The following is a 15671-nucleotide window of genomic DNA, read 5'->3' as shown; positions in this document are numbered from 1 at the left end:
GGTGGAGCAGGAGGCTATCTATAGGGGGCGAGACTCGGGGTTGGTCCGAGAAGGTCACGGCTGGCTGAAGGTAGCCAGCCTCGCATCTCCTGGATGTTTTCTTTATTTTTGGTGGTGGTGATGGAGGGGAACCTGGGGCCGGCATCCTGGTGAAATACCTGGGTTAGTAGCCGGGGCCGGGACCCCAGCCCAAGTTAACGTTGTGTGTAATTATTACATGGTCACGGTGAAGATGGGCGCATCATTCTCTCTTTAACTCTCCCCGACTCTGCCCCTTTTCAGGCCGCTGCCCTCCCGCCGCTTCTCTACTTGTTAGGGCGGAGGGGAGGATTTCTCGTCACCTGTTTTAACCAGCTAATGGTTTTGATCTAGCCTCTACTTTTTCAGTCCTAAGTGCCAGTGTTTCCGTTCTTTCTTCCATCCCGACCTCAGACCCCCGGTTCCTAATGTTTGCAGTGTCGCCAGCTGGTAACCCCCATCCCAATTCCACCTGCCTCCCCGCTCCTTTGCCAGTGGTCGGACCTGCCTGCTCCTAACCTCAGTTTCTACTTAAGACGATTTTTGCAGCCTTCTTGTCTTAGTCTTGTTGAGGCCCTCTACTTCATTCCCCCGCTCCGTAACATGTTACGGTCACAAATCCTTCAGGACACTTTGGAACTACTTACTTTCTGAATCCTGAAGCTGTCAAGATTCCGTCAGATTTCACTTGCTTTCCTGGCACCTTTTAGTCCGTCATCCGTTGTGCATCCACACCTCTTTGTTTATTCCTACCTGTGGTTTTTAAATAGGTGTGATTGATTTCTTTCTGTCCCATTTTTTTTTTCTTCTTTTACTTCTTTAGTCCTTCCATGTCTCAGCCACTGTTTATTTTAGCCTCTTATCACCTTGTCAGATTACTTTCTTTACATTTGGGGTTTTATTATGTAAAATGTATTACATAAAATAATACACTGTATTATCCTTTCCAAATAATGAGATAATGTGTGGTATGATAACTGTGCTTTATAATTATTGATTAGATAATGTGATTTAACGCCATTGACTTTGCTCAAAGTTCTTTCCTTCGTACTACAGCACTTACATTTTATTTCCCAATTCTCATAACGTCTCATTCTTTCTTCTGTCTATGCAGTTCTCTTTTTCCTGCTTCATCATCTTTACTTTGAGATTCATCCCATATGCTTTTACTCTGTTCAGTATCAGTTTGTTCACAATACTGTTTTTGATTCTCTTACACCACTTGCATCTGTGCCCAAGATGCGTTCTGTACTACCATTTGATCTCATCTTAAAATTCTCATTTGTATATAGCTATAAATATATATTATAAAAAATACTGGGCATGGGTTATGAATTGTAATTTTCTAATTTTAACATTGTTTTTGTTGAGAACTTTGTTTCCGAATTATATAAATATCTCTATATAGATATATGTGATGTGTGTATGTATATATATGTGTGTGTGTGTATCCTTTACACCACTTCCCATTTACTTTTCTGTTTGCATTTCTGCTCAGATCAGTTTCATCTAATATCTGTTCATTTCCTCTAGTTTCTTGGATTTTAAGGACAGTGGTCATCCCGTCTTCCATTTCCTAGTTCATTCCATTTTCCTTGTCCCCAGTTGCCATTCATTCTGCTTTGTTTCCTGGCTTTTGGTACTTAACTTGCTGAAGCTTCCTCTTGTCTTCCCCACACCTCCACGTTCCTTCTTATTTATAAACAACTTTGTTCCGTTGACATGGAAATTTATTTTTAGAATACATTGTTTTTAATGGATAAATACTTGGGGTCACATCTGCTGTCTATTTTTTCCATGAATCGGATATGCCTTTGTCTTACTCCTCACAGGTGCCTCTAGGCTTGCTTTACTTTGTAGCGCTTGTGTGGTTTTGTTGAATTGCATCCTGAAGAATGGTAAGATTAATGGGGCTTCCCTGGTGGCTCAGATGTTAAAGAATCTGCATGCAGTGCAGGAGACCTGGGTTCAATCCTTGGGTCGGGAAGGTCCCCTGGAGAAGGGAATGGCCACCCACTCCGGTGTTCTTGCCTGGAGAATCCCATGGATAGAACCTGGCAGGCTACAATCCATGAGGTCACAGAGTCAGACTGGCCTGAGCGACTGACACTTTCTCTTTCTATGAAATTGTATTTCTGATTGTAACATTATTTTCATTGAGAACTTTGTTTCAAAATTATTAGAACAGTTTGCAGTGATACAGAGAAATTTTTTGTTAAGTACATTGTCTGCTATTTTATTTGAAAGGGCCAGATTGTTTGAGCTCTACTCTGAAGATTCTGACTCAGTAGGTGAGAGCTAGGGCCATGAGCTTCTGTATTTGGCATATTTCCTGGGCAGTTCTCATGTGCCAGTACTTGAGAACTTCTAGGCTAGATGAATTCAAGTTTAAATTGGTAATAATTGGAAAAGATATTAGTATCTCTTGAAACCATAAGTATACTCTTAACTAATTTTCAGTAGAAGTGTTTCCCCCTGCCTCCTCCACCGAAGTTTTTATGGCTAATGATGAATAGTAGTTTTTCCTCCATATTTTCCTGTAAGAGCTTATAATAAATGTATTTGACTGGGGGAGGGGAGAGTAAAGGGTTAAAAACAAATCTCTTTTCAATATAAATATCAGTGTTATAGATGATAGAATAAATTCCTCCAAAAAATAATTTTAAATTTGAAGTTGGCTTACTGTCATCTTTTAAACTGTCTTCCTTATATGCACTTAAGGAGATAATGTTATGATTGTCAAGTGCATAGAACGAAATGAAAGAAAGTGTCTAAAGAATTACCTTACTTGACAGTAAAATACAGATTTTTAAAAGTTTCTCAGGAAAAACACATTTATTATTGAAAAATTAGAAAAATATAAGTGCAAAAAATTTTGGAAAATTATCTGTAATCTTGCCACTAAGATATAATTACTATAAAACATTTTAGTGTATATACAGACACTCTTTTTTAATGCTTGCATAATATAATATATGTGGTTTTGTAATATTTTTAAACAGCATCTTAAAAGATTTAACATATAGTGTGATTTTAACAATTTTTATGTTTTTAATTTAAAAAATTTTGCTGTCAGACATCTTGAACATAGAATGTAGATTTAGTTTTTTAAATTATGTTGGTAAGTGAACAAATTCCATGTCCTGTATTTGTATTACTTTGTAGAAGCTCAAAATAGAATATTCTGATAAATGACAGGAGCTTATTAAATATTTATCAAATAAATGTGCTTTTACTTTTGGCATTAAACATTTACTTCTAACCATTTATAGTTCCCTGATGTTACTTTCTTTCTATGACCATATGGTATAGTATGGGACATTTTGACAATATGGTATAAAAATGTTTTGTTTTTTTTTTAATGTGTTATGCCAGGGTATGATATTTATTAACCATTCCTCTTACAGTGTATTTTTGTAGAAAGGAGCCTCTTACAATCACATGACAATTAAAATTGTATTGTTTTCAAGATCTGTTATCACTAACCTTGGTTAAACTGTGTAATTATAATAATACATTGACTAAGTAGTATTCTGGGATAGTATGTCCTTTATAATGAGGTTCAGTGTGTTAAAATACATTTTTATGAATTATGCCAAACCAGGTTGAATTGCATCATACTTTTAAAAAGTGTTAGGCCCGCTAAACTTTGTGTTTCTACAGTTCTGACTATTGCTGTATGAACTTGTTAAGATACATTTCAAAGTAGACAAAACATGCCTGTTTGTTAAAACCATAAAATAACTGTGTCTTTGGTGTTTTTAGCATTCCCTTTCTGTAGTCTTTCTTACCGTTTAATGAACTCCTTCCTTTCGGCGCCACTCACCTCTTCTTTTATTTAGAAATTTTCTGACATCTGTCACTTATGTATGCTGACTATTAAAGGAATTGATAGTAAATGGACAAGAAAGAAACTTTGGAACTGAGTACTCAAATCCTTGAATGTAGTAAAACCTAAAAGCAACTTGATTTAATTGTATTTAGATAATAGGCTAGAAAAATTATATTAAGACTATAGGCTAAAGAAGTCTGATTTATTTTGATTCCCTATTTCTGGCTTTACTGTTGAGGGAGCGATCGGGTCATAACAAATGGAAACCTACGCTCTAGGAGTGCTAGGGAAGAAAGGGAGGGAGCTTTGTTAGCATTTGTATACTGCTTTGTTAGCGTTTTCTAAGACCTGATGCTTACCTTGTTGAAGAATGAAGCATTTATTTTAGTGTTCTTTTTTTCTCCAGCCATAAAGCTCTTTTTCTCCTTTAGAAATGCAAAAGTGCATTTTCCCCCTTGACATCTTGATATTAATTTAGCTGGTACTTAGTGAACATTTTGTGTCATCTTCCTCTTTTATGAAATTCAGTATGTTCCCTTCCTAAATTTCTGCCTCAAATTGTCATTCAGATAAACCTTTAGAGTCAGTGGCTTTTACTGAATTTTTCTTCCTCAGAAGTTGAATTGTTTTGAGTCCTTTTACTCATTCTTTGTCTAGTTCGTCTGAATTGGTTATCCTGTAAAGTCAGGATTGGCAATAGCTATACAGCTTCTGGATTCAAAATGGATGAGCCTGTTGAGGAGCTTTTCTGTTTTGTAAACAATGCTTACATGGTCATAACGTTATAGATAAGAACCAAAAATCTAGCCTTATTTCTTCTGTTCCTTCCTTAAATATTTGGTGGCGGCATTGACATATTCTGGGAAGTGGTTTTTATTTTTCAGTTTTCTTTTGTCCACCAATCTAATTTACTGTCGCATAATTAGCACGGTAGTCAGAAGAAACTTTAATACAGCCTCTACTCTAACATTAAGCAATTATTTTTTTCTCCCCTCTATCCTCTGAGATTATTTTGGTTTCCATGATTTCTCTTGGGTTTAAAAAACTGTTATTCTTGTTTCCCCCCATATCAGGACTGTGCTTATAGAGGCAAAGAGATGCTCAATAACATTACATTTCTTTCTGGGTTCTGGGAATGCCCTTGATAAAGAATATAAAAATTGCTCTGAACTCAGTTAACTTTATATCTTCTGGAAGCTCTGTAACGTGAAATGAAACATCATTTTTATTCTTGTAATATAGCTGCAATTATTGACAGCACTTTGGGGACAAATGTGCCATAAGATTGTGGTTTTCCAATTACTATAGAGCTCTAGTACTGTTTTTAAAAACACATTAGCGCTGTAAGAAATGTAGATTTTTGAGTTGCTCTAATATCCATATACATGAAGCAGTTTTTGACTCTTTTGTACATTTTTTTATCCTCATCTGGCACATAGGTACTCAGATATTTAGTGAAAGAATTGGTTAATGTGTACAAAACAGGGAATATAAGCCAGTATCTTATAGTAACTTTAAATGGAGTACAATCTATAAATTTTTTGCATTATTGTGTTGTACACCTGAAACTAATATAATAGTGTAAATCAACTATACCTCAGTTAAAAGAAGATTTTTTTAAAGAATTGGTGAATGAAACCCTGTTAGGTATGGTGCACTTGGATTTTCTGTACCATTCATTTCTCTTTTTTTAATGCTACTCATAAAATCAGTTTATTAGATTGACAACCACATGGTTGGAACAATTTGTTTTGAGGGTATTAGGGACCTTCTACAGAGCTTACCTCAAGGCTTTAGTCCCACTATACTTTAACTGTTGAAATTCTTCATTTATCTGCATTAGGCATTGATCTCCTTGAAAGAAAAGGAGTTGATGGCTGTAAAAATTTTAGAGCTACTGTTCATGGAAGAGAGATTTGTGCTGACATGAATCTTCCCAAGTGTAGTAATCTGTGTAGAAGATTTTCGGCAACTTGTGTTTAAGGCAGCAATCAGCTGACTTCTGTGTAAAGGGTCAAGTGATAAATATTTTAGGTACTGTGTTTCTAACTGCTCTGTCTCTGTTACAAAGACTGAACACTCAATGATTGTATTGTAGCATAAAATCAGCTAATAGACTGTGTAAATGAATAAGTGTGACTGTGTTCCAGTGAAGCTTATTTATGGACACTGAAATTTGACTGTGTCATGAAATATTATTTTCTTTTTTTTTCATTGAAAAATGTAAAAACATTCTTGACTTGTGAGCTGTACAAAAAACAGCTAGGGTGGGGGCAGATTTAGTTCATGGGCCAAAGTTTTCTACTTAGTCTAATGGAGACTGAGTAGATCATATTTGAGGTTCTGAAGTTAAGGTGTGATTTAGAGTTCTGTAAGTTTTTAAAAGTCAGGTTTATTGGGTTATAATTCACACATACTATAATGTACCATTTTAAACACACAACTTGATAAGTTTTGACAAATGTGTATAGTCATGTAACTACTGCCACAATCAAGGTAAAGAACATTTCCATCAAAAGTTCCCTAATTCCTCTTTTCATTCATTTTCCCAGCTACACTACTGCCAGTCTTGACAAACACTGAGCTGACTTCTAGCTTTGCCTTTTCCAAAGTCATAAATGGGGAATCATACAGTATGTGTTACCATGTATTTGGTGTCTTTCATTTAGTTTGATTTCTTTTTTAAGTTGAAGTTTTTTTTCCTCTAACTTAAGCCACTTAGAAGTTTTAAGTCTTTTGTTTTTATGTTTTATTTTATGTATTTATTTATGTTTTTGACCGCTTCAGGTCTTAGGTGTGGCATGCAGGATCTTCGTCGCAGTGCGGGCTTTCTAGTGCTGGTGTGCGAGCTCTAGAGTGCTGCGTGCTCAGCAGCTGCAGTGCATGGGCTGAGTGGCTGTGGACCAGGGATTGAACCCATGGCCCCTGCATTACGAAGTGAATTCTTAACCATTGGACCACCAGGGAAGTCCCTAGTTTGGTATTTTTGAGATTCACTCATGTTTTTGGCATGTATCAGTAATTGGTTTCTGTTTATTGCTTAGCAGCAGCGTATGGATGTCGCGCATTTACCAGTTGATGGGTAGCAGGGTTCTTTCTAGTTTTTAGCAGTTATAAATAAGGTTGCCAGAAATGTTGGGTTCAGGTTTATGTGTGGACGCTGGGTTTTTTATTTCTCTAGTAAGGAGCTAGAACTTGGATTAATGGATCATATGGTAGGTGTATATTTAATTTTATAGGAAACTGTCAAACTTTTCTAAAGCAGTAATACCATTTTGCATTGCCACTCACAATGAATGAGAGTTCCAAACTTTATCCTTGTCAACCCTTGGATTATCAGTCTTGTTAGTTTTAGCAGTTCTAATATGTATGCAGTAGTAGCTCGTTGTGGTTTTAATTTGCATTTTCTTAATGATTAATGATATTTGACATCTGTTTATATGCTTAGTTCCATTCAGTTCAATCGCTCAGTTGTGTCCGACTCTTTGTGACCCCATGGACTGCATTACGCCAGGCCTCCCTGTCCATCACCAACTCCCGGAGTTTACCCAAACCCATGTCCATTGAGTCAGTGACGCCATACAACCATCTCATCCTCAGTCATTCCGTTCTCTTCCTGCCCTCAATCTTTCCCAGCATCAGGGTCTTTTCAGATGAGTCAGCTCTTCGTATCAGGTGATCAAAGTATTAGAGTTTCAGCTTCAACATGAGTCCTTCCAAAGAACACCCAGGACTGATCTCCTTTAGGATGGACTGGTTGGATCTCCTTGCAGTCCAAGGGACTCTCAAGAGTCTTCTCCAACACTACAGTTCAAAAGCATCAATTCTTTGGCACTCAGCTTTCTTTATAGTTCAAGTCTCACATCCGAACATGACTACTGGAAAAACCATAGCCTTGACTGGATGGACCTTTGTTGGCAAAGTAATATCTCTGCTTTTTAATATGCTGTCTGGGTGGTCATAACTTTTCTTCCAAGGAGTAAGCATCTTTTAATTTCATGATTGCAGTCACCATCTGCAGTGCTTTTGGAGCCCCCCAAAATAAAGTCAGCCACTGTTTCCACTGTTTCCCCATCTGTTTCCCATGAAGTGATGGGACTGGATGCCATGATTTTAGTTTCTGAATATTGAGCTTTAAACCAACTTTTCACTCTCTTCTTTCACTTTTATCAAGCGGCTCTTTAGTTCTTCGCTTTCTGCCATAAGGGTCGTATCATCTGCATATCTGAGGTTATTGATATTTCTCCCACCAATCTTGATTCCAGCTTGTGCTTCATCCAGCCTAGCGTTTCTCATGATGTACTCTGCATATGAGTTAAATAAGCAGGGCGACCATATACAGCCTTGACGTAATCTTTTTCCTATTTGGAACTAGTCTGTTGTTCCATGTCCAGTTCTAACTTGGTTCCTGACCTGCATACAGATTTCTCAAGAGGCAGCTCAGGTGGTCTGGTATTCCCATTTCTTTCAGAATTTTCCGCAGTGTATTGTGATTCATACAGTCAAAGGCTTTGGCATAGTCAATAAAGCAGAAATAGATGTTTTTCTGGAACTCTTTTGCTTTTTCTGTGATACGACGGATGTTGGCAATTTGATCTCTGGTTCCTCTGCCTTTTCTAAATCCAGTTTGAACATCTGGAAGTTCACAGTTAAAGCCTGGCTTGGAGAATTTTGAGCATTACTTTACTAGCGTGTGAGATGAGTGCAATTTGAGCATTCTTTGGCATTGCCTTTCTTTGGGATTGGAATGAAAACTGACCTTTTCCAGTCCTGTGGCCACTGCTGAGTTTTCCAAATTTGCTGGCATATTTGAGTGCAGCACTTTCAGAGCTTCATCTTTTAGGATTTGAAATAGCTCAACTGGAATTCCATCACCTCCACTAGCTTTGTTCGTAGTGAAGCTTCCTAAGGCCCACTTGACTTCACATTCCAGGATGTCTGGCTCTAGGTCAGTGATCACACCATCGTGATTATCTTGGGTCATGAAGATCTTTTTTGTACAGTTCTTCTGTGTATTCTTGCCACCTCTTCTTAATATCTTCTGCTTCTGTTAGGTCCATACCATTTTTGTCCTTTATTGAGCCCATCTTTGCATGAGATGTTCCCTTAGTATCTCGAATTTTCTTGAAGAGATCTCTAGTCTTTCCCATTCTATTATTTTTCTCTGTTTCTTTGCACTGATCACTGAGGAAGACTTTCTTATCTCTCCTTGTTATTCTTTGGAACTCTGCATTCAAATGGATCTTTCCTTTTCTCCTTTGCTTTTCACTTCTCTTCTTTTCACAGCTATTTGTAAGGCCTCCCCAGACAGCCATTTTGCTTTTTTGCATTGCTTTTTCTTGGGGATGTCTTGATCCCTTTCTTCTGTACAATGTCACAAACCTCCAACCATAGTTCATCAGGCACTGTGTCTATCACATCTAGTCCCTTAAATCTCTTTCTCATTGACTTGCTCATATATTTTCTTTGGTAAAGTAGCCATTCAGATCTTTTTATGTAGTTTTTACCTTCTTTTTATGGAGTTGTAAGAATGTTGTATACATAACCTGGATACAAGTTCTTTGTTTCAGACATGTGTTTTGTACATGCCTCCCAGTCTATGGCTTGTCTTTTCATTTTCCTAAATGTTCTTTGAAGAGTAGAAATTTTGTTTTTGATGAAATAAAATTTATCAATTTTTTATTTTATGCTTCATGCATTCTGTGTCCTACCCAGTATATATTTGCTCAACTTAAGTCTGTAAAATTTTCTCCCATGTTTTCTTCTATAAATTTTACAGTTCTGGCTTTTACATTTCGGTCTGTGATCCTTTTGGAGTTAATTTTTCTATATACTGTGAAGTAAGGGTTAAAGTTTGGTCATTCTTTTTCATATGGATATCCAGTTTTTCACCTTCCTTGAAGAGACTAACCTTTTTCTGTTGAATTACCTTGGCACCTCTATTTAAATCAGTTGATTGTATTTGAGTTTTATGCTTTATTGACCTATATGTCTCTTCTTTGCCTGGTACCACACTGTCTTGATTACTCTAGCTTTTTTTTTAAAGTTTATTTATTTATTTGACTACAGCAGGTCTTCACTGTGGATGCAGGTTCTTGAGTTGTGGCATGCAACTTCCTGGTTGCAGCATGTGGATCTAGTTCCCTGACCAGGGATCGAACTCTGGCCTCCTGCATTGAGGGCGTGGTGTCTTAGCCACTGGACCACCAGGGAAGTCCCTGATTACTCTAGCTTTATAGTTCAGTCTTAAAATTAGGTAGATCCAGTTTGTAGGATTTTTAGAACTTTAAAATTTGACTTTTAAAGTTATTTTGTGCTATTGTATTTTTTGACAGGACAGGATTCATAATTTTTTCCCAGTTCTCAAAGGTGTCTTCTATCCAAGAAAAGTTTAAACTCACTGTAGTATATAGTTAACACATCCCTTCCTTGATTTATTTGGTGGAGAGGTTGTGAAAAGTGGCAGATACAGAAAACGTGTTTCATCCAAAATTAACTTCATAAGAAATGAAGAAAATATCTTAGTAGGTGGCACCAGAAGGTCAACAGTGTCCTTTTTTTTTTTTTTGACCTACATTTCAAAAATATTAACTCTATAATCAAGATATGTATAGGTGAAAGTGAATATGTTAAGTTGTTTTTTCACCAAAAAAGTTATGGAAAATGTCAATCAGGTGTTTGGAGTTACTAGTTTATAATACTAGCTGTGTTATTCTCCATCTTCACTGTGAGTTTTTCCATTTGAAATCTATGTCATGTTCTATGATGTTCCAGAATTAGCACCTTTATTACTCTTAGAGTCATCATTAAATTGTTTCTACTCAGGATAAGCATATAGTGATGGTTGGTCATATTTCTTCCTTTTTCATTGGGACCCATAGGACCTATTACCTTGTTTGAAATTACAATGGTGGTAGCTTTTTGTTCCATAGCCTGAAGGGCTTCCCTGCAATGTAAAATGATAGTTGTAGTCATTATTTTCACTTAAGAATTATGAATACATTACCTGATTTTTTTTTTCTTAGTTTCCTTGTGAAGGAAGGAAAACTTAAGACTTAATCATCAGTGAAAGTCTTGAAATACCTGACTTAGTACAGGGTCTTGTGACAGTTGGGAGGGTAGACTATTCAGGCTTCTGTTCATGTTGTAGGTTCAGTTCAGTTCAGTCGCTCAGTCATGTCCAACTTTTTGTGACCCCATGAATTGCAGCACACAAGGCCTCCCTGTCCATTACCAACTCCCAGAGTTTACCCAAACTCACATCCATTGAGTCAGTGATGCCATCCAGCCATCTCATCCTCTGTCGATTCCTCCTCCTCCTGCCTTCAGTCTTTCCCAACATCAGGGTCTTTTCAAATGAGTCAGCTCTTTGCATCAGGTGGCCAAAATATTGGAGTTTCAGCTTCAACATCAGTCCTTCCAATGAACACCCAGGACTGATCTCCTTTAGAATGGACGGGTTGGATCTCCCTGCAGTCCAAGGGACTCTCAAAAGTCTTCTCCAACACCACAGTTCAAAAGCATCGATTCTTTGGCGCTCAGCTTTCTTCACAGTCCAACTCTCACACCCATACATGACTACTGGAAAAACCATAGCCTTGACTAGACAGACCTTTGTTGGCAAAGTAATGTCTCTGCTTTTGAATATGCTTTCTAGGTTGGTCATAACTTTCCTTCCAAGGAGTAAGTGTCTTTTAATTTCATGGCTGCAATCACCATCTGCAGTGATTTGGAGCCCAAAAAAATAAAGTCTGACACTGTTTTCCACTGTTTCCCCATCTGTTTCCCATGAAGTGATGGGACCAGATGCCATGATCTTCGTTTTCTGAATGTTGAGCTTTAAGCCAACTTTTTCACTCTCCTCTTTCACTTTTCATCAAGAGGCTCTTTAGTAGTAGTATCTGGCTACTTTGCAAATTTTGAAATGGCACTTACAGGGAGAGAGAACCACAACATTTTTGGAGACTATTTTGAACTGTTGTTCCAAAATCAATGTGTTTTAAAAAAGTATGTGTCTCCTTACTGTAAAAAAAAATGCCTTGTGTTTAAATTGAGAAATACTCTACTTTTGTTTTATATTTTTCTTTTACTAAATATATAACCTTTAAAGTAATAACACCAGAAAAATTTGACTTTATTTCCAGAATGGCTTAAATTAAATTTTAGGATGCTTTGAAATTAGTCACTTACCTTTGAGTATTTGAAACAGTTTAAAATATTGCTTGGGGGTTATTCCTTTGTTGACCTAAGATTTTTATACTGTATTTGCTGCATTACAGTACTTATTTTGCAAAGTAAATTTCTGTTTGTATTTATAGATGAGCTTTATTAAAGGAGTTTACTAGCTCCAGCAGTGATATTGTAAATAGTTATTAGAACTTCTATTTTATTTTTTTCCCACGTTGGGTCTAATCCCATTTTGTCCATTTTAAAGTTTGTACTCTCTACCTAGAAATCTCTCCGAAGTATAGAGGGAAAAAAACCCCAACAGTTACTAATTTGAGTTTTGTTTTTAAAGAGTTCTTCGTAGCATAATTTCTGGTCATGTATGAAGGTAATTTAATTTCCATTTATTATTTAGAAAAAAAATCCTACCTTTTCCATGAGTCCCAAACAATTACTGCCTTCCTATTTTTTTTTTTACTATGAAAAGATGAAGAACTATTGTTAATTGTTCCTACATAACTCAGAATTAATTTTTTACACATCACATTACTAAATTTCCGTGGGAATAGTGTCAGAAGTTTGAGCAAACTCTGGGAGATAGTGAGGGCCAGGGAATCCAGACGTTCTGCAGTTCATGGGGTCACAAAGAGTTGGACATGATTGAGCGACTGCACAATAACAGGTGTCAGAGAACTTCAGATAGGGAAGACTTTATGATTTAGTATAGTCCTTACATTCCTATTCTGCAACTACTGAAAATGTTCATTTCGTCTTAGTTTTTACATGCTTGCTTCTACAATGTGAAATGTTCTGCCCGTATATTCTTTCTGCGTGTCTTCTCACTTTAAGAGTAAATTACACAATCTAAAAGTTTCATTATGCATAAAGATTTAGTGCAGTGTTTGGTGGGTTTATTGCAGATGATTTTTCTACTACTGAATTTGGCACTTCAGTTGCTATATGTATTTAGGAATCAAACTTTTAGCTATTGGTTATCATGAATGGGTACTTGAGACAAAAGTTTAATCCTGAAGTCATAACTATTCGGTGTCATAGCCATTCATACACTGCTTGGTTTTCACTGGCAGTTCTTGATCCCTATCCTGCCCTTCTTCATGCTATGTACTGAACTTGTAAGTGGATAACAAGGGTGGTGTGAGAATACATACAAGCCTTCACAGAATTATAGTTGTGTTATTTTTATGCTAATTTTTGGGACAAAGATAAATATATTCGAAATTTTGCTTTCAGATATCTTTATGGCATTTTTAAAGAATGTCCAATGACATACTTTAGCACAGGGCTCTAGTTGTCAAAAACGTCTGGTTAGTTCTTAAAGTAGGACTGATGATTGACCTAGTAGAACTGTTTCAGTGTTGCCAATATTCCATTAACGTTATCTTTAAACCACTGTTGAATTAAAGAAATTTAAAGTGCCAGCATATTGGTATTTTCAGTAAACATTTCATAAGAGTGAGGTAACTTCTCTGTATGAGAGTAGAAAGACTGTATATCATGGCTTTATAGGAAGAATGGTAAGCATTAGGACTTGTGTTTTGGCATTTTTAAAGCTATTGTCCACCATTTGCATTGTCATCCTTCCAAAACTACATTGATAAATTTTGTATTGAGTCATTTTACAGGACAATAGGTATTTATGTATTCAATAAATATTTGAATTTCTACTGTGCCAGGTAGTAATCTAGCTGCTTAGTGCATTTAAAACCAAAACAATGCAAATATCTCTCCTTATCTAGCTTACATTCTGGTGTAGGGGTGTGTGTGTGTATGAGAGAGACACACACACACACTCATAAAAAAAATTTTATAGTATGTTTGAAGGTAGTAAGTACTATGGAAAAATGAAAGAGCAGGTAAAGTTTGGGGATTAGGTAGCAATTTAAAATAGAGGTAGGTAGGACCTTGTCTGAAAAGGGTGACATTTGAGCAAAGATTTTAGGAGGGCAGAGAAAAATGTATCAGAAGAACCAAGATCAAAGGTTCTGAGCCAGGGATGTACCTTGCCTGTTTAAAAAACGGTAAGGATGCGAGAGCTGCTGAAGTGCCTTGAGGAAGGGAGGTGAATAGTAGGATGAAATCTAAGAGGTCTTGAAGCAGCAGTGGGAACATGACCACAGGCCATGTGAGGAGTTTGACTTTAAGTGAAATAAGTAGCAGTCCAGAGCTGAGTGCTATGATCTGACTTATGTGGAAATAGGAATGCTCTGATGGCTATGGGGGCAATAGGTTGTAAAGGGCAAGGATGGACACAAGGGAGCCAGGGAGGAGCCTCTTCCAGTCCTCTAAGGCAGTGGCTTACTAGATTGGTAGCAGTAGAAGTCTTGGGAAGTGGTCAGAGTTTGGACATTTTGAAAGTAGAGCTAACAGAATTTATTGATAGATTGAAGGTGAGATGTGCAAGAAAGAGAGGTGTCATGGGAAAGGGGAGGGTTCAGATTAAGAATTCAGTTTTAAGGATGTTAAGTTTGAAATACCTATTAGGTGTCCAAAATGTTGAGTAAGCATTTGGTACATGAGTCTGGAATTTGAGAGTGAGGTCCAGTGGCAGAGACTGTTCACCATATCTATGTCTTATTTGCTTTGAGTATAAAGACAATAGTCCCTTGTAGTTAGCTGTGATCGTGTGATTAAGTTCAGGCTAATGCTATGGTTTTTCCAGTGGTCATGTATAGATGTGAGAGTTGGACTGTGAAGAAAGCTGAGCGCCGAAGAATTGATGCTTTTGAACTGTGGTGTTGGAGAAGACTCTTGAGAGTCCCTTGGACTGCAAGGAGATACAACCAGGCAATCCTAAAAGAGATCAGTCCTGAATATTCACTGGAAGGACTGATGCTGAAGCTGAAACTCCAGTACTTTGGCCACCTCATGCGAAGAGTTGACTCATTGGAAAAGACTCTGATGCTGGGAGGGATTGGGGGCAGGAAGAAAAGGGGACAACAGAGGATGAGATGGCTGGATGGCATCACTGACTCGATGGACGTGAGTCTAGGTGAACTCTGGGAGTTGGTGATGGACAGGGAGGCCTGGCGTGCTGCAATTCATGGGGTCACAAAGAGTTGGACACGACTGAGCGACTGAACTGAACTGAATGTAATATGAGCACAAGTGATGTGCACACATTCTAGGTCTAGGCCATACCATCGTCTTCATCTGGTTTTTCCCTTCTGGCCTGCTGGAACAGAGGTGATCTTTAAGGAAAGTTGTAAGCCGTGTGTTGTAAATGGTAGATTGTCCATCAGTCTAGATAAGAACCATCTTACCAACCTGTTTAGCCACCTAGTGCTACTAGATGAGTAAGAAATAAATACCATGAGTTTGAGTCCTTATACCTTTAAGATGTATTTGTTGTAACAGCTAACCTTAAATTTGGGCATTTAGGTGTTTTTGTTTTTTTAGAGTCAGTGTCACTGCTTACTCATCCTAGGAGCTTTATTATTCCACAAATCTTATTTTCACTTTGTATCTGATTTTTTTTTAAAAATCAAGATATTTCCCTCCATGACTAACCCACTTCACCACTCAGCCAGAGAATCCATTCCAATGTTCACTAAATTACATTAAAAATTTTTTTCTTACATCAAATTAGTTTTATTTTCTCTCTTAATTTTTATCGGGGGCTTCCTTAGTGGCTTTT

At 37.2% G+C, this 15671-nt stretch overlaps 1 protein-coding gene across 9 annotated transcripts in view; it reads left to right on the top strand.

The window, feature by feature from the left end:
• The window catches only part of BRAF (B-Raf proto-oncogene, serine/threonine kinase), a 176759-nt gene that overhangs the window by 504 nt on the left and 160584 nt on the right, over positions 1-15671 (top strand). The window lies entirely within an intron of this gene.

The sequence above is a fragment of the Bison bison genome, unplaced genomic scaffold (assembly GCF_000754665.1).
Source record: "Bison bison bison isolate TAMUID 2011002044 unplaced genomic scaffold, Bison_UMD1.0 scf7180017864352, whole genome shotgun sequence".
NCBI lineage: Eukaryota > Metazoa > Chordata > Mammalia > Artiodactyla > Bovidae > Bison > Bison bison.
This window is presented reverse-complemented; position numbering and strand designations above follow the sequence as displayed.